Source organism: Oncorhynchus kisutch, linkage group LG11 (assembly GCF_002021735.2).
Source record: "Oncorhynchus kisutch isolate 150728-3 linkage group LG11, Okis_V2, whole genome shotgun sequence".
Taxonomy (NCBI): Eukaryota; Metazoa; Chordata; class Actinopteri; order Salmoniformes; family Salmonidae; genus Oncorhynchus; species Oncorhynchus kisutch.
This window is the reverse complement of record NC_034184.2, coordinates 33628157-33646097: the sequence shown is the minus strand read 5'-3', so window position 1 is coordinate 33646097 and position 17941 is coordinate 33628157. Positions and strand designations below refer to the sequence as shown.

At 42.0% G+C, this 17941-nt stretch overlaps 1 protein-coding gene across 2 annotated transcripts in view; it reads left to right on the top strand.

The window, feature by feature from the left end:
- LOC109899747 (glutamate receptor ionotropic, delta-1) overlaps nt 1-17941 on the top strand; it is a 472062-nt gene that overhangs the window by 168639 nt on the left and 285482 nt on the right. The window lies entirely within an intron of this gene.

The window sequence follows — 17941 nt, the reverse complement described above, 5'->3', positions numbered from 1 at the left end:
GTCAGACAAGAAATGGGGTCTCTCTCTCTCAATTCAATTCTCCCTCTCTCTTCCTCTCCCTCTCCCTTTCTTTCTCTGAGGAGTCACCAATCCTGCCCAATAAAGGCCACTCCATCTACCAAGCACACATACCAACAGAGAGAGAAGGTTAAAGCCCCTTAAATGGAATTTGAATTGAGGGTGTATATGCACAAAGGAGGGTGGGGGACAGAGGGGGGCAGGATATGAAGAGTGGAATGGAAAGACACACAGACAAGGAAGGAGGAGATGGAGATATTAATGGAGAAGGATATATTGAGAGGAAGAGAAAAAGAGATTGATTATGAAATAGGGGAAAATAAATATCAAAGGAGCTTGTAAAAGCTTGTAAAATCCTATACAATTATGTGAGGGTTTTAGGTGCCAAGACAAATTTCTTCAGCCTCCTGAGGTTAAAGAGGTGCTGTTGAGCCTCCTTCACCACACTGTCTGTGTGGGTGGGCCATTTCAGTTTGTCAGTGATGTGTAAGCCGAGGAACTTGAAGCTTTCCACTTTCTCCACTGCGGGCCCGTCGATGTGAATAGGGGCGTGCTCCCTCTTCTGTTTCCTGAAGTCCACGATCAGCTCCTTTGTTTTGTTGATGTTGAGTGAGAGGTTATTTTCCTGGCACCAGGAAAGTTCCTTGAGTTGGAGGCATGCGTGGCCATGCAGTCATGGGTGAACAGGGAGTACAGGAGGGGGCTGAGCATGCACCCTTGACAGGCCCCTGTTTTGAGGATCAGCGAAGTGGAGGTGTTGATTCCTACCTTCGCCACCTGGGGGCGGCCCGTCAGGAAGTCCAGGACCAAGTTGCACAAGGCGGGTTTCAGACCCAGGGCCCTGAGCTTAATGATGAGCTTGGAGGGTACTATGGTGTTGAATGCTGAGCTATAGTCAATGAACAGCATTCTTACATAGGTATTCCTCTTGTCCAGATGGGATAGGGCAGTGTGCAGTGCGATGGCAATTGCATTGTCTGTGGATCTATTGGGGTGGTAAGCAAATTGAAGTGCGTCTAGGGTGTCAGGTAAGGTAGAGAGCAGCATGTTCCAGCAACTTGTGTGGTGAACATTTCATCCAAAATGGCTGCTGTGCATCAACTTAGTGCTTGATGCACACTGAGGGTGGTACGCGTGGTGATGGTGGCTCAGGTGAGTGACTCCCAAATCCTGGTCCTTTAGTTGAGTCATGTCGAGTCATGTCTGCACCAACACAACAGAGGAGAAGGTGTTAGCTGTCCCAAACCTTTGACTTGTTAGTTCATGCGTCAATAAAGTACTGTGCATTGCCTTGAATTCGTTTAGGATTTGGGGACTGTGAAGAGACTGCTGTTTGCATGAAGGGGTAAGTATGTCTGTCAGAGCTATATGTTAGTTGATTATACAGACATTTTGGAATTTTCTTAGATAATAATGTTTCTCACAAAAACAAGAATTGATGCAGTCAATCTCTCCTCTACTTTGAGCCAAGAGAGACTGAAATGCATCCTGTTGACTTTAGCCCTCTGTGACAGTAGCCCACTTTACCATATCACCTAGCAATAGTCAAGGTTAGATCAAACTAGAGCCTGCAGGACTTGTTTGGTCAACTGTGGTGTTAAAAATGCTGTGCATCTCATTATCACAGACAGACCCCTCCCAATCTTACAACAATTGAGTCAATATGCATTGGCAATGAACATTTACAGTGTAAGGTGATACCAAGAAGTTTAGTCTCTTTAACTTGCTCAACAGCCACATCATTCATTACCAGATTCAGCTGAGGCCTAGAACTTAAGGAATCATTTGTACGAAATGCAATGCTTTTAGTTTTATATAGTGTTCAGGACTAATTTATTAATAGTCACCCTTTCCAAACAGACTACAACTCTTTGTTTTGCCTAAAGCAAACATGTTTTTGAAGAATTCCTGGTGATTTTACAGTATTGTTTTTTTTACCCCTAACTAACGCACAGCTTCAGAGAAGTCCTCATTGAGGAAGATGTTGGTTCTTCTCAGGTTCTTGACTCGCTCCAGAACAGCCACCTTGTCCTTTAATCTCAGGAACTTTTCCTCTATCGACCTGGGTCTGTCACCTGGGCTGGAGATTCCAGTCCTGCAGGCGCCCTCCACCTCAATCTTCCTAAGATCCATCTGCAGCTTTTCATCAATAGTGTTCCTCACTTTCTTCTCAGACTCCATCGAGGTCTCATGTGGAGACTGTGATTCCATCCACAGCAATGTTATTTCACCTTGAGTGTCCTTGTCGATCATCCTGCTTTTCCTGCCATTGCTGTCATAGATTCATACAGTGCTGATGTAATTTCTAGAGGACTTACAGTTAGTTGTCATCTTGCTGCAGTCCTGTTTCATCACATCAAGCTCTCCTTAGGGGAAATGCAAACAGTATTTCAGGTGCTGGACCTCTCTGGTCAAAACGTCTATTATTATTTTGTTTGTTTTATCCACCATTTGGATAAAGCTCTTATAGCTATTCTCCTGCTGTTGTAACAGCTCCTTTTATAATTGTTTTTGTTGGTTTGAAATATCTTTCACCTACGCTAGTGAAACTGCAGCTCTGCAGCTTTAGGTGGCATGGTAGCAGCGTCAGCTAATGTTGGTAGCTATACCACGTATCTCCAGCCAGGTCAGGTCACTGAGAATCAGCAACAGGCAGCAGCGAATACAGCCACAAGACCGGGACACTTCCGCGGTCCCAGCCACAAGGGCCAACCGCGTCACGGCTGTGTTCAAGCTTTTCATGGAAAACCCTGCTAGCTTGATCGCTAGTAGCTAGCTATGCCAAACAACTTCATACTTTTTGGTCTGGCAGGATCCCGGGACAGATAGTAGTGGTCACAGCAACTGGGGCTAACCGCATCACGGGATCCCTTCACAGCAGTCGTCTATTTCTACTTCTCAGTGAGGAGACTAAAAGTACTTTTCCAGCGTTGTGCAGTTCGACCCCCGATCTCTTCTAATTACGATTCCAATGTAATTGTAGTTACAGACCACTGGGCTCCTGTTTCTTTATTGATCTGAAGGAGAAGGAGAGAGAAAAGATAGAGATGAAGATGGGAGGAGAGATTAATTGGCTTTCAGCTTTCAGTTTCCTGTCGCACATTTTCACGAGGCGCAGATAAAAAGGAGCACTTCTGTGCCGCATTTCCATACTGCTGGAATTAAGAGTGTGTGAGAGAGAGAGAGAGAGAGAGAGACTGAAACAGATAGGAGAGTGAAAATAGATGAAAGAGGGGAATAGAATATAACCACCCACATATGAAGGCCAAGGCAGCAGCAAATATTCCATGCGAGCCTTTGAGAGAGCCTAATTGCTCACAGCTCCCAAGAAGGAGAGTGCCAGGTGGCCAGATGCAAAAATAACAGAACCCAAGACACCTGTCACTTGCAAGCGACGTGTTTTTGGGAAGTGTGTCAATAGAGTTGAAAGTGGTAAAGATTTGTATCCACTGTTAGGAGAAGGGATAACCGCTAAATGAAATCCAACTTGTGCCATTGCGTGAAAACGCATACCATGGAAGCACACACGGACAATAATTGACTATTTTTGACTGCTGTCATATCAACACTAATATTAATTATAATGCCATTATTGCTTTTGTGCTGATTTTCACTATTTATCAAGCACACGTGGCGCTTAAAATTATGTTTAGGCTATTGTTTTCATTATTTTACTGTGCATTTTTACTGACCGTGCATCTTTGTGGTTGGGGTATTTTGTAAACAAATATGTTATAAAAAAATAAGCTGTTACCGTGTTCCAACACATGTGGTTTCTGTTTAATAGTTGTAATTAAGGCTCTCCACAAATAAAAATGATTGAACATGTTTTTTTTCTTCTGTTTTTGCATACAGTATAGACTACAGTAACATAAACTAAAGAAAATGCTATATCATTATTTGAAATGGCAACAAAAAAAATACATATTCTAATGTTACCGAACACCTTCATGAACACAACCAAATTATTATTTTTACCAATAGCATATATGAGATGTATTAATGACACTGTTAGAATGTTGCAGTCAGAATGACTGCTCATGAGCTTGAAGGGGGTCCCTCGATGCCCAGCGGTACCAGTGTTAAATCGTGCTATTAGCTGGTGGAGTTAGCTATTTAATCCCTTTTGTAATCCCATGTGTGTACCATTTCTATCCCTGGCATAAATGCTTTATCACTCTTTTTGGGGGTGAGCAGTTCACTCCTTAATCATCCAGTGAATGTAATCCTGGAGAGAGTGTCAGTCCAGAGAGAGAGAGAGTCCAGAGAGAGAGTCCAGAGAAAGAGTCCAGAGAGAGAGTCCAGAGAAAGAGTCCAGAGAAAGAGCGAGTCCAGAGAGAAAATAAATGGAAAGAATCAAAAGCAGCTTCCAAAAATAATTCTGTGATTTCCAAAGGAGGGTCCACCAAAGGGGTTTTTTCAACCTTCAGGCTGCCGTCTTTCGGATGAGACGTTAATAAACGGGTGTCCTGACTCTCTGTGGTCACTAAAATATCCCATGGCACTTATTGTAAGAGTTGGGGTGTTAACCCCGGTGTCCTGATTAAATTCCCAATCTGGCCCTCATACCATCATGGTCACCTAATCATCCCCAGTTTACAATTGGCTCATCCATCCCCCCTCCTCTCCCCTGTAACTATTCCCCAGGTCATTGCTGTAAATGACAACGTGTTCTCAGTCAACTTCCCTGGTAAAATAAGGGTTAAATAAAAATACATATACAAAAACAGACAGATCTGATTGATCGATCTAATCTGTTATTCTACTTTGTGTCTTTCATGAATATGGCTGTCACGCCTCAAAGGCATTTCAGTGTGTAAAATATAATGCAACACATTTTATGATCACCCCTGAGCTATAAGACCATCATTAAATTTTTCCCTGGTTGTAAAAGTCTTGGCCAGGTCTTGGTTTATGATGCGCCGCTGACCTCTGTTGACTGAGTACTGTGAACGTCCTGTCATATAAGCACACAGATGTTTCATCTCACAATGACATGATCAAACCTAATTTTAGACATAGCATCTACTTGTGGAGATGAGATCTTCGATAACTCCTTGGTTCGGAATAGAGCCGTGCATCAACACAGCAAGTGGTCTATAATTTTCCTTAGTTCCTTAATCTCTACATTATGACCCTGGCAGAATGAAAGTCATCAGAGGAATTGATATATAACAGAATATTTGTTTGCATGTGCCAATACCTGCAATTTGATTTGGACGTGAAAGTGTCACTGGGGGTAAAGTAATCACATAATTGCTAGACACCATCAGCAGACTACTGTCATTTGAAATTCTGAATGGCGACATGTGAATGGCAACCTAATTAATTTCACCCTCCCGTGGAGATGGCCTCTCACAGACAATCCAGAAACATAGAAAGAGTTGAATTATATCTGTGTGTCTATTTGTGGATTCCAACATTCTTTAAACTATTTTGATGGGGATTGTCATCCAACGACCACCTTAGGTTAAAGGGATTAGACGTCATTCAGAAAAATTCAAGAAGATTAGCTTTGAATAACATTGAAAACTCAGTGCCCTTGAATGATAATCACATACACTGTGTTATTAACCCCCGAGGACACAGTGTTCTTTTGGAGCATTCATTAAAGCAATCAGCTAAAATTGATGCATGGGCATACATGTAGCCAATACTGATTAAATAGTATCCCACTGTTGGGTTTACAACACATATCCAGGCTTTCATTGCAATGTGAACAAAATATAAACATTTTCAAACTACCTTTTGAACTCTTCAGTAAGTTCCACCATATACCATTCTACTGTACCATATCTAGGCTACTAATGAATGTTTTCCTTCAGATCATGTCATGTAAAATGACTGATCAAGAGCAATCGTGGTCATTGTCATCATGGTCTATTTGCAAGCGTGGAACCATTTTGGAAGTAATCACTGCTCTGCTAAAGCTTTAGTGTCCCACTCTCTAAAAGTTCAGACCAATTTGCACTTAAAAATGAATGGTATCCCTCACAACCATAGCTATCCTTTTACAAAACAGCTTTTTTTAAAGCTCACATGGAGAATGTGTTATTGTGTGACTTGATGAAACCGTAATCACCTCTCTTGTTTGAGAATGCCAGAGTACCTCCATAGTTGTGAGTGCATTCATTTTTAATCATTTCCAGAGTCAAACTGCTAAATGAATGTTTGAATCGCTAACGGACTCTTTCTCTGTGATGGAATAGGTGAGTGGCCAACTTGCTGGCGGGGATAAATAGCTCTTCTCAGTCAACTGTGACAGACCACATACATTTCTGTGTCACTCCCTGACCTTAGATATCTCTTTTTCTATATATACTGCTCAAAAAATAAAGGGAACACTAAAATACATCCTAGATCTGAATCTGAATGAAATATTCTTATTAAATACTTTTTTCTTTACATAGTTGAATGTGCTGACAACAAAATCACACAAAAATTATCAATGGAAATCAAATTTATCAACCTATGGAGGTCTGGATTTGGAGTCACACTCAAAATTAAAGTGGAAAAGCACACTACAGGCTGATCCAACTTTGATGTAATGTCCTTAAAACAAGTCCAAATGAGGCTCAGTAGTGTGTGTGGCCTCCACGTGCCTGTATGACCTCCCTACAATGCCTGGGCATGCTCCTGATGAGGTAGCGGATGGTCTCCTGAGGGATCTCCTCCCAGACCTGGACTAAAGCATCCGCCAACTCCTGGACAGTCTGTGGTGCAACGTGGCGTTGGTGGATGGAGCGAGACATGATGTCCCAGATGTGCTCATTTGGATTCAGGTCTGGGGAACGGGCAGGCCAGTCCATAGCATCAATGCCTTCCTCTTGCAGGAACTGCTGACACACTCCAGCCACATGAGGTCTAGCATTGTCCTGCATTAGGAGGAACCCAGGGCCAACCGCACCAGCATATGGTCTCACAAGGGGTCTGAGGATCTCATCTCGGTACCTAATGTCAGTCAGTCAGTTACCTCTGGCGAGCACATGGAGGGCTGTGCGGCCCCCCAAAGAAATGCACCCCACACCATGACTGACCCACCGCCAAACCGGTCATGCTGGAGGATGTTGCAGGCAGCAGAACGTTCTCCACGGCGTCTCCAGACTGTCACGTCTGTCACATGTGCTCAGTGTGAACCTGCTTTCATCTGTAAAGAGCACAGGGCGCCAGTGGCGAATTTGCCAATCTTGGTGTTCTCTGGCAAATGAAAAACGTCCTGCATGGTGTTGGGCTGTAAGCACAACCCCCACCTGTGGACGTCGGGCCCTCATACCACCCTCATGGAGTCTGTTTCTGAACGTTTGAGCAGACACATGCACATTTGTGGCCTGCTGGAGGTCATTTTGCAGGGCTCTGGCAGTGCTCCTCCTGCTCCTCCTTGCACAAAGGCGGAGGTAGCGGTCCTGCTGCTGGGTTGTTGCCCTCCTACGGCCTCCTCCACATCTCCTGATGTACTGGCCTGTTTCCTGGCAGCGCCTCCATGCTCTGGACACTACGCTGACAGACACAGCAAACCTTCTAGCCACAGCTCGCATTGATGTCCCATCCTGGATGAGCTGCACTACCCGAGCCACTTGTGTGGGTTGTAGACTCCGTCTCATGCTACCACTAGAGTGAAAGCACCGCCAGCATTCAAAAGTGACCAAAACATCAGCCAGGAAGCATAGGAACTGGTCTGTGGTCCCCACCTGCAGAACCACTCCTTTATTGGGGGTGTCTTGCTAATTGCCTAGAATTTCCACCTGTTGTCTATTCCATTTGCACAACAGCATGTGACATTTATTGTCAATCAGTGTTGCTTCCTAAGTGGACAGTTTGATTTCACAGAAGTGTGATTGACTTGGAGTTACATTGTGTTGTTTAAGTGTTCCCTTTATTTTTTTGAGCAGTGTATTTTGGTTAGGTCAGGGTGTGACTAGGATGAGCACTCTAGTTTTTGTATGTCTAGGGTTTTTGTATGTCTAGGGTTTTTTGTATGTCTATGTTGGCCTGATATGGTTCCCAATCAGAGACAGCTGTTTATCGTTGCCTCTGATTGGGGATCATATTTAGGTAGCCATTTTCCTCATTTGTGTTGTGGGATCTTGTCTACAGTTAGTTGCCTGTGTGCGCACCAGTAGCTTCACGTTTCGTTTATACTTGTTTGGTGAGTTTCAGTTAATTAAAATATGTGGAACTCTACGCACGCTGCGCCTTGGTCCAATCATAATGACAATTGTGACATTCTGGTCCAGTTTCCCTTCCATCATTTTCTGTCGGTCCCTTTAATTAACTCTATTTTGAGATCTCAACATTATTATTTTTGTTATTATTATTAATACCTCAATTAGACTCAGATCCACATTTCACAGATATAATTTTAGTCACACAACTATCTCTGAGAACTGTTGCAACCTCAAGCCAGACTTCTCGTGATGGAACATTTCCAGTACCTGAACGGCAGAAGGTCATGTGGGGGTTTTTAATTGGTGGAAAAGTGATTGTTACATTGAAATGCACTGTATTTTTCATTACAATACTACATTGCCCATTCTCGCCCTGCATGTAGACCAAATTGAGCAGAATGAAATGTCATAGCTTTGAACATAGTAAAACTTAGTAAAACTTTTTGTTGTACAATGTTTTATGAAGTTTTAGATTAACGTCTCTTTCTCTCTAATTAAAGTGATGCTCCAGAACTTTTGTATAATTTCAGCCAGTAGTTTTTTGAAAGGGGCCAAAACCTGTCCTCGTTTTTTTGGTAAATTACGCCATCTGTTTCATAGTATATGTTATGTCCTGCAAAACAAAAATGTATATACACTGAGTGTACAAAACATTAGGAACTTTCCATGACATAGACTGCCCAGGTGAATCCAGGTGAAAGCTACAGTATGATCCCTTATCGATGTCACTGGTTATATCCACTTCAATCAGTTTAGATGAAGGGGAGGAGACAGACAGGTTAAATAAGGAGTTTTACGCCTTGAGACAACTGACTGGAATGGGCAAGACAAAAGATGATGAATGTGTGGCAGTGTGGTAAAATATTTGCAGTGAAACAACATTTGAGGTTAAAATTTGAGCTCCTTGAACATGGTTATGCCTAACATTTTTAGAAAGCATTATGCCAGAACCTTGACAATGTTTGACGTCTAAGTTTGAACATTAGTCATGAAGATTAAGCTATTTTGTATTTGAACATTAGATTAGGTTAAATAGCTTAATGTATTAATGCATGTAATGTAATATGTAATTGAAGTGCCTTAATGTGGTTGGACCCCAGGAAGAGTAGCTGCTGCTTTGGCAGCAGATAATGGGGATCCCTAATAAATACAAAGACAAACAATTGAGACATGGGTGAATGGGCAAGACAAAATATGTAAGTGCCTTTTGAGTGTGTCAAGAACTTCACCGCTGCAGGGGGTTTCACGCACAACAGTTTTCCATGTGTATCAAGAATGGTCCACCACCCAAAGGACATCCAGCCAACTTAACACAACTGTGTGAAGAATTGGAGTCAACATGGGCCAGCATCCCTGTGGAATGCTTTCGATACCTTGTAGAGTACATGCCCCAACGAATTGAGGCTGTTCCTAATGTTTTGTACACTCTGTATATATTATATATTTTTTTGATATTCATATATGTTACAAATCTAAGTCGTACAAAATGTTACAAATTTGTTGTGCTTAAAATCCCAGACTACATCTTTAGCTAGGTTTTCATCCAATTGGTGACACATTTTCATGCAAATATCATACAATCTGAATAAATTAAATATGCAAATTTTTCCACCAGTGATATGTTTCCACAAAATGGACTTGAGGATAGGAATCAGTGCGTGATGGCATTGTGCACACAAAATGTACTTTTTTACTTCAATATTCACATACCAAATAAAAATCTAAAGGTTCGATCATCATGTCACCAGAATAAGACCCTTGATATTTATTTGAAAGCAGCATCAAGCTCATCACCATGCACTTTCACCACTCTGTGAAATTCATCATAATTTATTTAATCTCTAGCCTGAAAAACTGCATGGTTTCTCAAGTCATACTGGGAGGACAAAACACCATATCATCGTGTGACTCCAAATTTGCTTCAATATGATGGTTATTATATAAATACTTGTGCATAAAGGCGGTTCCACCACTATTTCCCACAATAATGAATTTTACAAACACAAAAAGATCCCACCATGACAAACAAACAAAATATCTGTCGGCATTTATAAAATTACACCAAAACTTCCGTTTTCCATCACAGCTGTTGTGATTTTTTTTAATATGATATGACTTCACTCGCATAAAAACTTTGAATGGAAATGTGCTTTTTGAAACTGATTGTTGTGACATGAAATTCAATAAAAGTAAACATTTTTTTTTTTTTTTTTTTTTTTTTTTTCATTGAGGTCATAACTCTTGGAGAATTTAACATGAAGAATCTTTTTCAGGACATGCTGTATAAGACAGAGTGTTATTTTACCATTCCCAGGTAATGAGGGCATTACGATGGTTACCTCAAGTTAAATTTTCCTCCGGACTGCTAAACAACTGAAGTGATATGTGTAGGCCTATGTTCCTGCATCAGGGTTTCTATAGTATGATTACTATGATGTAGTAGAGTATATCTGTAGAAAGGTCAGTGTGTTTTTGGAGTTGGGAACCCCTGGTGTAGCAGCCGGATTGCACCTTTTGTCTGCTTTAATTGAGTTACATGTATCTCTAACCCCCCACTGAATTGGGGCACAAACATGATTTGGAAATGCTGCATCCTCTCAGCATCAAATAATTTTCGACTTGCCCTGTGTTGGAGATTGTGCTTGAGGCTGCATCTTCGCGTTTGCGACTCCCTGGATCCTTTTCAGTACATGTTATAATTCAAGTGTCTCTCCTCTCTGTATTTTGTGTGAGCCACCGCTCCACCCCCCCCCCCCCCCCCCACCACCTCCCATTGTGGCTTGCATGGCTGCTTGTGTAATTGAGTTTGGGGGTTGAGGCCCGGTGCTTCCACCATCACACAAATCGTCCTCTCATTACCCAGCTCTAATTGGGATTAGTGCTGTGATTTGTTTTGGTCTGGCTAATTAAGACTGTGGCTAGAGACTGGGTACAGCTTTTCCCTACTTCTATTAGAACAGGGACACACACAGGGGTGGGGGGGGGGGCTAGGGGGGGATGAGGGAGTGTGCATGAATTGATTTCTAGAATGGGGAAAGTGAAACCTTTTTTAAAATAATTTTTGACCAAAGACACACTAGAGTATATGACTCTAAAAAGGCTATAGCATCAAAGGCACTATGCCTAAAAGTGTTACCTTTAATGGATCATATGTTTGGAACATGTCCTGTCTTGTACCTATCCTCTGTAACTCCATTCACCACCCATCGTCCACCCATTAACTCCCCATCTTCGCTTGAATTCTCTAAATGTTTTAATCACTAGAGGGCTGTTTAGGATGTACCAGACAATGTCATTCTGGTGACCTTCTAAGAGCACAGTGTCACTAATGAATGAAGCTCTCAACTTTTTCACACATTTTAAAAGCCCGCAGGTCCAACATCCTGCGTGTCTACCTCCATAATGGACCATGGCATGTAGCATGAGGAGTGCCATTGTCCACTTTATTATTAGCTAGTGGTCCCCAAAATATGCTGTTCAAACATGGGTGAGATTCATCCTGCGTGAAGAATGTAAAAGCTCTTTTAGCCATTTTACAGAGAGGAAAATACTAAAGTTATCTTTCCTCTTAAAAACAATTACAGCAGTAGTTTTCCTTATTTAAAAAAAAGATTGAGTGCTCCACATAATTTCTGTAACTTTAGGATGAATAATGGTGGCCCATGCCTCACAGATGTAATCCGTTAAAGTCAAGGTAACGTATTTCCTCCCTATTCATCTGTGTTGAAGTGACCTGCTGAGCACTTCGTATAGAATGGAATTATGGGAAAGGCAGGTGGAAGTCGCCACTGACCTCATCATATTTATCAGGCTACAGAAGAGGTGGAGAGGGCACAGTGGTCAATAATAGAGGGACAGCTAGGGAACCCTGGGTTAGACACCCATATATAGTGTGTACACACACACACACACACACACACACACACACACACACACATATTTTCTAACCAAACAAGTTGAAGTGATGGACAGCCATGATCAATGCACAGTTCAATAACTCCTGTCAATAAAAATGCTGCTGGTATTGGACAAGATTAGGATGTTCTCAGCATGGTTACTGGCCCTGGTATCTTCTGTGTGGGCAGATCAGTCTAAGTTATATTATCATGTTTGGTTCGTGGCGATCATTCTGGGTCGCTCATGTGAAATTGAAAAGGCTCAAGCTTTCATCCAAGTGGTGAAAATGATCTTGCTTGTTGACATTTAACCTCTACTTCACAACCTATACTCTTTTGTAGAGAGAGGGATAGGGAGAAAGAGGGATATAAAGGTATGGGGGGAATAAGGGGCCTCATAGAGAAAGATAGAGGGGTGAGAAAGATAGAGGTACAGTGAGATGGAGAGAGACTCATTAGTAGCATTTGATTAGAGTAAGGGTGTCTTTCATCAGTAGAGGACCATGTGTTTTGATCTCGCCCACTCTGTACATGCAGATGAGCCTGTCATGATAAAAGATGAGGAGGCCCTCTCCACTTAATGGCAGCCCTGATGGCAGAGACGAGCTATTGTGGCGATCAAATCTAATCGTTGTCCTTGTTGTTGTATACACCCTCACTCAAAGTGTGGATGGGTGTGTGCGTGTTTGTGTGTGCGAGTGTGTGCTTTTGAATGTAGGTGCTCAAATCTCTGTGTGCTTGTCAGAATAAGTGTTCCTTTTAAAGTGTATTTCTGTGTGTGAGTGGAGAATACCTGTCCCAGATCTACAGAATTCCATTGCAACAAGGTGTGATGATTACTCAGACCTCAGGCTTTCTAACAGTCTAATAACTGAGCCAGTCTCCCATTGTTGTTCTTTTGTCCTCAGCTCAAGGTTGTGATGGCTGCAGGCTGTCAATTAATCTGCTCTTGATAGCCATCCATTGATGCTGATCTTCTGTAGCATCTGATGTGTGTAAAGAGGCTCTCTACCTATCAGCCATTAAATCTCAGGATTACCACCACCTCCATTCACATAGCACCTGTCCAACCGATGGGGTGTATGACTTTCGCATATGTAGCCACATTTATTCTCTGATAGCATTCTTTGTGCCCGGTGCTATTAATTACTGTGTTATTGCTGTTCAAATCCTTGGGAAGTGCGTCGAGATAGGGGGGGGGGGGGGGTTAAGAGAGGAAAGCTTACCTTTCTCTTCTCCTCCTGATCTGTCAGTGGAGTCAGCCGTGTTTTTAAAAATGTGTTTGATGAAGGATTCAAGCCTTGAACTTCCTCATTACCAACAACCTCTGCAACCTGCAGAACTTCAAAGAACGTCCACAGTCAGCTCTTAACACCCCCAACTCAACACCAGCCCAAAGCTTGTCACCCTGCTCTAGTTTCCCCTGGCTATTTACATCAGCTGCAACTTCCTCTGCTCTTTTTTATTAGATTCTTTAGGATTGTATGGTAAGTTGCAGGTAGGGGAAGCAGTAAAACCAGAAGACGCTTGGTTGTAGGATGCATACCAAGCTTGTAGCTTGTGGAAGAGCAATAATGATGCCTCTTTTGTCCATGACACCCTCCTGTTCTTCAATTTCTAGCTCTGTCTTCTCCTTGCAAACCTTTGCGACCTCGTTGAGTCTCCTTTTCAAGATAGTGACTTTCAAATGATTGGGTTACTTTGCATGCTGGCTCATTCATTATGCTCTATGTTATTCTCTATGTTATGCTCTATGTTTATGTGACTGGTCATGTTGGTATATACAAACACCTCCAGGATGACATTATCAGAAAACTGTACAAAGAGCAAAACATTTTTGTGAAGAACAGTGTTATGCAGGGGGAAATGATATAGTAAATGAATGCTGTCAAGCTGTGTGTTAAAGGAGTTGAGTGGTAAAATGTTACTGCAATGTCATTGTGAACTGCAGAAATGACACAAAATGGATGGCCATTCTCCCACAATGTACTGGACTGGAGTTAATTATTATTATTTTTGAGCTGCTAGTCCAGTCCTGGAGCATTTATTTTGACCCAGCAAATTAAAATATCTGGTCTTTTCAGGTCTGGGGATTGGCTGCTGTCACTCCACTCTCACTAAACCTGTTGTCGGATTGAATAGTTCTCCCAACTAATAGAGGTGTGTGTGTGTGCAGGGCCGGTCCTCACCGCTCTGCCTTCCTATCTAGGGGGGCATGGTTATGGCGTTGAATCGAGCGGACGTGTGTTTAGTGCTCTCCTGCCAATTTCGGCTAAACTTCTTTTAATCTCTTATTGTAAATCCTCGCAACACGAATAGCAATTTTATTGGACATTTTCATGCATATTACATCCATTATGAATCAGCTTAAACATAGTCCTCCTAAAACAAGAAGAACATCTTGTATCGACAAAGTGGTCCAGGCTAGGCCAGTTTGCCCTGCAAGCTCCTCACACCACGTAGTCCGACATAACAACCAACGATGTAGACGATCTAAACCAGAACCAGAACCAAGGGGTTTTGGAAGCAATCTCTGCCATGAGGGCAGACTTTTCCACCAAACCCGAAGGTGTCCTGACAGGGATTAGTGAGGTTAAACGTGACCTATAAGCCTTCTCCATGCACTTGGACGAAGCAGAGGAACGCAATGGCATGGTGGAAGATACTGTCGTCACTGTCAAACAACGAAGGAAAAGCTGGAAAAACAGGTGGCGGACCTTACTTCAAAACTAAGCTCGCTCAAGAACCACCACAGGAGGCCTAATTTGAGACTGGTTAATCTACCCATAAAAGTGGGAAATGATGACGCAGTCGCATTTCTCAAGAGATGGCTTCTCGAAGCATTGGGACCGGACAACTTTCCGGACCCCCTGCGCATGTCATGTTCTGACCTTTATTTCCTTTGTTTTGTCTTTATTTAGTATGGTCAGGGCATGAGTTGGGGTGGGCAGTCTATGTTTTTTTTCTATGTTTGGTTTCTCTTTCGGCCTAGTATGGTTCTCAATGAGAGGCAGGTGTCGTTAGTTGTCTCTGATTGAGAATCATACTTAGGTATCCTGCGTTTCACTGTTGGTTTGTGGGTGTTTGTTTCCGTGTCAGTGTTTGTCGCCACACGGTACTGTTTCGATTTTGTTTCTTCACGTTTCTTTTGTTATTTTTGTGTTCAGTGCTTTCTTTGATTAAAGTTATGGACACTTACCACGCTGCATCTTGGTCTGTTCCTTACTGCTCTTCAGACGAAGAGGAGATCTGCCATTACAGCGCATCGAAAGAGCCCATTGGCTTCTGGCTCCTACAGGCCCAAGAAACCACCCCTCTACTCGAGTCCGTATCATGAAGTTTCTCAAATTTCAAGAAAAAGTCAGAGTGATGCGGAAAGCCAAGGCTATGGGCAAGGTGATGTACAGGGACCAAGATATCATGTTTTGTTACTTAGTAGCTACTAGCAGCTATGTTGTGGATCAACTACAACTATTTTGGACTGTCCATACTGTAATGTTAAGGTTAGTCAGGCTTCACTGACTAGCATTACAGTTTTAGGTGGAGCTATTATTTGCTACTCCCCAGCTGACATTATTCATATCCCAGAGACATATTCATACAGGGTAGTAACGACGTGATTTGGCACTGTGTCCATTGCTGTTTAACTAGCTAACGTTAGCTGGTTGGCTCGTTAGATAACATTACGTGACTTGTGTGATCTTAAACGTTGTTTACCTAGCTAGGTTCATTGTGTACCTAGATAGCTAGCTACATGTCTTAAGCTAAAGTGTACTGTTAGCTAGCTAACGAATGCTAGCTGGCAGGCTCCCTAGCTGACGTTATTATTCGTATCCCAGAGCCGTTTGCTTTTCTAGATAGAGCCAAATGTTAGCTAGCTAACATTGAACTTGGTTGGTGAGCTCCCAGCACTGTGGCATTGTTGGAGTTGTTCATTGTTGTTTAACTAGCTAACGTTAGCTGGCTGGCTCGTTAGCTAAAGTTACGTGACGCTTGTACAACATCCATTGAATATGGCCTGTGTCAGCAAAAGTCTACAAAAAAGTGTAATGAAATTGTTGCCTGCAGAACTGGTTAGGCTGTTTTCATGTTATCCGGAGGTAAACAAATCATCGGCCAGAGTGTGCGCTCCAAGAGCAAAACAAGATGGGTGGGGCTAAAGCTTAAGAGGGTGTGAACGATGATGAATGGGTGTAGACAAAGAAGCGCTCTTCACTATATACCAAAACATTCAAATGCCATTTTCTCAAGTGATTTTACAAGTTGATCAACTTTCAAAGCATAATTACCTTCCCATTGTTCCTCAAATGCAGTGTATGAAATACAATTTTGTAGCTCTGAGTCTCTACTTTTATCCAATGTCAAAAACACATTGTTTTGTCAAAATGTTGCTACATAAGATCGAATCCAGGTGGTGAGTCACATATTTTCCTCGCTACAAAATATTAATGCGTTCCTTGTGGTTACTAAACATATTTTAAATATGCCTTTATGCTATAGCTTGTTCCATGTTTACATCTTTGCTTAAATGACTTCAAATGCAAAACTGACATTTACTTTGTGGAATGTCTGTGGAATTTGTAAACTATCCCAGCTTTAACAGGTTATTACTAGGCTTAAACATATTCATTAATCTATTGTGTTTCTACAAGAAACTCACTTGTTGAAAATGAGCTACTTAAAGTGTGTAGGAGATGGGAAGGGCAAGTAATAGCATCCTGTTTCTCCTCTCATTCTTGTGGTGTTATGCTTTTAACTCACAAATCTGTTCAAGTGGATAATATTATAACTAATACAGCTGGTAGATACATTTTGATACAGGGAAATATTTTGAATAAGCGTATTAATCTGGTTAATGTTAATGGTCCTAATGATGATAATCCCAAATTCTTTGAGAATGTATTTATATTGAGAGCCACCCTTCCTGGTAAAGTCCTGTCGTGTCTTTGGCTATGCTGGATTAATTGATATGACATGCAAGAAATGACATGCAAGAAATATTTACTCTGAGCTGCGTTTCAGTAGGTTGGTGGTAGATGGAAGGCCGTTTTGCCAAACCGAGTCCTTTGTCCTTTGAAGAATGTCTCTGGTGGTCAATTGGATACGTTGTGGTAACGTCGTTGTGTGGTAGATGGGAAACTGTCTGTTTCTTCTTAACCTGCGTTTGCAGCTGTTGTCGCTAACTCAACGGCTAGGAGGTATCACTTCTGTCGTGAATAAGAGTTCAAAGTTCATACCATTCGCAAGCAAAGCTCATGCTGATGTTGGCTTTGTTCTGTAGTTATTATCTGAACCATTCTGACATAGGACCGTCATCCTACCTTATCGGAACAGGAAGTTATGTTGTCATCAAGGGCTTATATAGGAAGGGAGAGGAGGGTGTGTTTGAAAAGTTTTATAGCCCTTGTCCCTTCACAGGGGAGGGCCACTGATTGAGCAGCCCTATCTTATGAAAACCCAAATGTCACATTTTAGAAGCTAAAATCACATTTCATACCATCACAAATATTTTAATATTTAAACATTTAAATTGAACAACAATTCCATGTGAATCCGATAACTCTGATGTGTAGACTTTCCAATGTAGAGTTTATGTAATCTTATCATTGATGAGAATGTCTCAGATGACAACCGAACTGACATCATATTCATTAAGTACCACCGCATATGTTCAATTGTTCGGATTACCAGAATATAGTTAATTTCCCCCCACATTCTGACATTCCTAGAATCTCTATGTTAACCAGGGGTTTTGCAAATGTAACCTTAGTAGGGTAGAGAGAGGAAAAAGGGGGGAAGAGGTATTTATGACTGTCATAAACCAACCCCCCAGGCCAACATCATGACAGTCCTAATGGCAGG